The sequence below is a fragment of the Meriones unguiculatus genome, chromosome 19 (assembly GCF_030254825.1).
Source record: "Meriones unguiculatus strain TT.TT164.6M chromosome 19, Bangor_MerUng_6.1, whole genome shotgun sequence".
Classification (NCBI taxonomy): Eukaryota; Metazoa; Chordata; class Mammalia; order Rodentia; family Muridae; genus Meriones; species Meriones unguiculatus.
In genome coordinates, this window is record NC_083366.1 from 65,297,938 (window position 1) to 65,303,687 (window position 5,750).

Sequence of the window (5,750 nt, forward strand, 5' to 3'; positions counted from 1 at the left end):
TTGTAGTGAGCCTCAGGAGGAGGAAGTGGCTGAATAAGGGAATAGACTTTGGTGGCTAGCTTTAGGGATATAATCTATGGTTTATCCAAGGACGGGGGAAGGCCAAGGCCTGCCAGTGCCGTGTTTGCTATGCTTGGAACTTCTAGAGTCCTTCCTCCTTAGGGTTTCAGCACAGCCCAACTTCTGCGTCTAAGTGGTACCATTCGTCAAGGGCAGGAGCCAACCTGCCCATTGCCATGTCCCTCGATCCTTCCTTTTCCTTTCTGTTTTGTTTGCCTGGCCCAGTAGGTTATATCTGAGTTTCCTCTTGCTCCTCCTCCTCCTCTTTTTCCTCTGCCTCCTTCTCCAGTCCCTTCATTTCCTCTGCCTACTCCTCTTCCTCTTCATTCATTTCCTTCTCCATTTTCCTTCTCCACCTTCCTTTACTCTCTCATCCTTCCTCTTTATTCTTCCCCTCTATTATTCTCCCTTCTCTTCTGATTGACACATGAGATTCGTGCAGAATTGCTCAATATTGTGTGTGTCTATAAAACACAGAATGACTAACAGGTATTTAGCATTTCTGTCACCCCAGTCACTCTCTGGGCTGAGAACACTCAGGTTTTCGTGATAGTTAATCTTGATTGTCACTTTGGATTAAGACGCACTTGAGGGCTAGCTCAGCTCTGGGTATGTCTGTCTTGGCATCTCTCTAGATTAGTCCCTTGATGGATTTGCACTGTGATGCCGTCATTGCGGGTTTTGAAAAGTAGGGGGTGGGGGTTAGGCTGAGACTGGTGATCACTGGAATGTGCCCCCCTTGTTCTCTCGTTCTCTCGCTGTTCAGCCACTGGAGTGAAGGCAGGCTTCTGCCGCACAGCCCCTGCCGTCTCCAAGCTCATGAGCCAGGTTCATGTCAGGCTCATGTCACTATTGAAAAACTAACTAAGGTGTTGGGAGCCGCCGCGTGAATGTTTCGCCGGCAGAAACGCACGCGACCACAGGAATCCTTCCGCAGTAAACTTTATTAGTCACGCGATGAAGAGGGGAGAGAGAGGCCGCCCGGCCACCTCGTGGGCGCGGGCGGCTTCCCGAGGGCCGCGGCCCCGGGCGGGGAAACGGGGAAGGAAGAGATCGAAGGAGAGGGCGGGCCCCGGAGTAGCGCTGTTTATATAAGCCTGGGTCCACCTGAGTGACGTGTCAATACCCTGATTGGCTGCTCACTCTTACCGGCATGCCTACGCAATTCTTAGCGTGCTTACGCAATCTTTAGCGTGTATACGCATCTGCGCGTGCACCCTGGAGGTTTAAGTTTTGAGGGCGAGATGTCAGCGCCAGCTAGTGGCATCTGAGCCTCGGCTCCCCACATCTCCCTTTTTGTTATAAATAAATAAATGAAAACTGCCTAAAAGCCTATGAGCACGGTACAAGAGGGCCCTAAGCTCGATCAAGCAAACTCCTTCTTTGGGGAGTAAGCGATCAAAAGCTTTAGATTACTCCCTTACCCCACCAGGTGCAATGGAAACAAGTCCTCTGGGTGCAGGGGCTAGGGGAGAAGATTTTTAAAAGGAGGTGACACTCATTCCCGTGCAATGGAATAAAATTCCAGGGAGTGCAAGAGCTGTCACCCTCCTGTCTAGGTACCACATCTCAGAAAGGAGGTGACACTCATTCCCGTGCAATGGAATAAAATTCCAGGGAGTGCAAGAGCTGTCACCCTCCTGTCTAGGTACCATAACCGTTTAGGCAAAGGCAACATTAACCTGGATCACTCATCGACTCAGTGCAATGGGTGAAACCCCTGAGGTGCATCGACTGAGTGTCACAGTCTGTTTTAATTTTTTAACATGGATAACCAAATTTTTGGGAGACGATCCTTGTTCCAAGGGTGCTAGTGCTTGCGCGATTGCGACCTAGTCACGTTTGTTTTGGGTATAGAGTTTGCAGAACAACCAGAGTAAAAAACACTAAGCCACGACACAATGCTACACCAAACATTCCGACCCCCACCCAATCTGAAGTAAGAAAAGGCAGAAGAAACCCAGGGTAAAGCCAGTCTGTGGGCAATGAATCCACTCGAGTAGAATTAGTGGTCCTCCTCGCTGTCCTGGATTCTTTCAGCAGTAGCAGGTGTGTCTGTTGGAAGATCATCTTCAGCTGTCACGAGCTTTCGCGTGAGGCGCTCCGGTACCCAGAATGGATTGTTTTCTTCCTGTGGAAAAACACAGACAGCTCCCCTGGATCTTATTAAAATAGGATCCGGGCCTTTCCACTGTCCAGTTAAGACATCCTTCCATATAATCATCTCCTTGGGCCTGTTAGGCCCTGAACAGTGGCGATCAGCAGCCGAATGGCCTTGACTGTCCAAATTTAAAAAATTGAGAGTGAAGAGTGCCAGTGAAACCGTCACTCGTGGCACTGAGGGCAGAGCCTCCTGGACTCCTCCCCTTTGTTTTATTAAATAGGATTTTAGGGTGCGGTGAGCACGTTCAATGATGCCCTGGCTTTGGGGGTTGTAGGGGAGCCCTGTGAGATGGGTTATTTCCATCTGATGACAAAACTGTTTAAATTTTTGAGAAGTATAGGCTGGCCCATTGTCAGTTTTTAGAATTTTGGGCTTTCCCCAGGCACTCTATGCCTCCAGGCAATGTTGAATAACATGGGCTGCCTTTTCTCCAGTCAGGGGAGAAGCAAACATAACTCCAGAGCAAGTATCAACAGAAACATGCAAGTATTGAAGTTTACCAAAAAATGAAATGTGGGTGACATCCATCTGCCACACTTGTAGTGGACAGATTCCTCTGGGATTAATCCCAACATGAGGCACAGTTAAGAATTGACAGCAATTTTGACATTGGGTAACAATATCTCTAGCTTTCTTTCTAGTTATGTTAAATCGATTACGCAATGTCTCAGCTGTAACATGAAATCTTTTATGAAACTCCTTAGCCAATTTTAAACTTGAAAGGAGGGCAAATGCAATCATCTTTGTGGCTCGATCTGCCAGGTCGTTTCCACGGGACATGGGCCCCGGTAGACCGGAATGAGCCCTGATGTGTGTAATAAAAACAGGGTATCTTCTGGTAATTAAGGCAAACTGAATCTTTTGAAAAATTTTTGTAAGCTTGCTAGACGCTTTAATTAATCCAGCAGCCTCTAAGATTTTGGTTGCATTTACCACATAACTAGAATCAGAAACAATATTTAAGGGACCTGGAAATTTTTTTAAAACTTCTAACACCACTAAACATTTCACAATTTGAGGCGAGGTCTCATGATATTGCTTAGAAATAACTTTATTATTAACCACATAAGCTCCTATTTCTGTTTTTGACCCATCTGTATAGACTACCAGTCCATCCCGAAGTGGCTTTTGGGACGTTACATGCGGGAAGACTACCTCCTGAGTTAAAGCAAATTGCAAAATAGGATGTTTTGGGTAATGATTATCAATTGAACCACTAAAAGAGGTAACCAGCACCGCCCAAATATCAGAGGTAGCAGTTAATACCTGAACTTGGTGAGCCGTATAAGGCACTATTAAAGACTTTGGCTCCCTCCCAAAGTATGTAATGGCTGTTTTTAACCCACGAAGTGCGAGTTGAGCGACTGCATCCGGATACCATTCAATAATTTTTGTAGGAGAGGCATTGGGATGAACCCACACTAAGGACCCACCTTGCCATAATACAGCAGTTGGCAAATGTTTAGTTTTAATGACACACAGGTCAAAGGCCTTAGTTTTATCTACACGTTTTAATTGGGCATCCTGTAAAGCGTTTTCTACCACTCGCAGAGCGTGGCTTGCAGCCGGTGTTAAGGCTCTGGGTGAAGAAATATGAACATCCCCTTCCAAAATATCAAATAGGGGCTTTAATTCAGCAGAAGGAATCTTTAAATAAAATTGAACAGTACCTGAACAGAATGGTGGCAAACTCATAGCTTTACCCTCTTTATCTCCGGACCAGTATGGTGGCTGGCCACGTGTAACTGAACTCAGCTGGAAACCCTAAACTTAGCTGGAAACCCTAAACAAACATGGCAGCCAAACTACAGCTTTACGTGCCTTTAATTGCTGAACCATTATGGCGGCAGGCCATGTGTTAGCATTAGCAGGCTGCGACTGACAACACCAAGTACAGCCACTAGGTGTTGCTGATACAGTAAACACTGTGGAGCATCTATAATCCCCCACAACCAAAATTTTTTAATGATTAAACAAGCTTTAAAATTAACTGCTTAACAGAACAATTTTAAACTGTAAAAATTATTTTAGCCATATCAAACCTATTAGCTAGAATTTTTTTTTTCTTAAAAGAGCATAAAAACATTTTGTAATGAACAATCACCAGTCTTTTAAATGAATTATATGGAGAGCACATGGGAGGCAGGGGCCTCCTAGCCTGAATCAAAGATGGCGCCGGCCACGTGGGGACCGCTGACATACCCAAGGTCCCGCCCATTTTTCCCAAAGCCAAGATGGCTGCGCCCAGTTGCCAGCCACGTGGAAGCCTCTGATGAAAGCCAAGATGGCTGCGCCCAGGCATTTAGCGGGAATTTTAATCTTATTGGATAAAGAGGCCTTTTTATTGAGTTTTTTTCTTTTCTTTTACCTCTTATTACCAGGGCGTCCTTTCCCTGACCTCTCTCTTCCGTGGCTTTAACGTCCACAGAAGGGCCTTTTTTCTTAGAGACGTCCCTATCTCTATCCATTGGGACCCTTAACCTCATCTCACGTCCTGATTCTGGCATGTTGTCTTGCAACCCCCCTATCCTTAATCTCCTGCTACTCCTCTTTCTCCCGAGGCAGTCCTTGAATTTGCACGAGACCAAAAAAAGGAAAGCTATGGCGGCTATCACAGCAGAGAAGGCCATAAGGGCTTCCGCTAGCCGAAATGAGAAACGGGATAAGTCGAGATCGAACATGTCTTTCAGGACAAACCTTAATGTTGCGGTTCTGAATTCCTCCCCGCTAAAGGGGGCCCTCCTTACCCAGCAATGTTCCCGGGTTTCAGCACCAGATGTTGGGAGCCGCCGCGTGAATGTTTCGCCGGCAGAAACGCACGCGACCACAGGAATCCTTCCGCAGTAAACTTTATTAGTCACGCGATGAAGAGGGGAGAGAGAGGCCGCCCGGCCACCTCGTGGGCGCGGGCGGCTTCCCGAGGGCCGCGGCCCCGGGCGGGGAAACGGGGAAGGAAGAGATCGAAGGAGAGGGCGGGCCCCGGAGTAGCGCTGTTTATATAAGCCTGGGTCCACCTGAGTGACGTGTCAATACCCTGATTGGCTGCTCACTCTTACCGGCATGCCTACGCAATTCTTAGCGTGCTTACGCAATCTTTAGCGTGTATACGCATCTGCGCGTGCACCCTGGAGGTTTAAGTTTTGAGGGCGAGATGTCAGCGCCAGCTAGTGGCATCTGAGCCTCGGCTCCCCACACTAAGGTACTCGTTTCCCAGCTACTTAGAAACAGACAAATATCCCCTGACTGTTTCCACCTCTTTGTGCTATGGAGCACGGCCACTTATGCCTCATCTGGCTACACACTTGGTACTCCACCTCCAGGCCTTCTCTGCCTTCCTTTCTTGCCTGCTGTTCCTGGCCTCTTTCTGTTAACCATTTTTCGACTCTCCATTTCTGAGATCAACATCCCAGCTTCCACGTGTAAGGAAATCAGTGTGTCACAGTCACCAGTACCTTCCCACCCTCTGTTCACTACAGCACTGAGGCACACCATCCACCAAGTGTCGATACGTTTTAGAGCATTGGGA

The 5,750-nt window shown here is 47.5% G+C and overlaps 1 long non-coding RNA gene across 1 annotated transcript; it reads right to left on the reverse strand.

Annotated features, from left to right (window-relative positions):
* Nucleotides 1-986: 986 nt before the first annotated feature.
* Nucleotides 987-5,412, reverse strand: LOC132649161 (uncharacterized). The gene is made up of 2 exons (XR_009587599.1): nucleotides 4,972-5,412; nucleotides 987-2,191 (listed from the first exon to the last, which is right to left on the reverse strand). It is a non-coding gene; the product is annotated as an uncharacterized LOC132649161 (long non-coding RNA).
* Nucleotides 5,413-5,750: the final 338 nt, after the last annotated feature.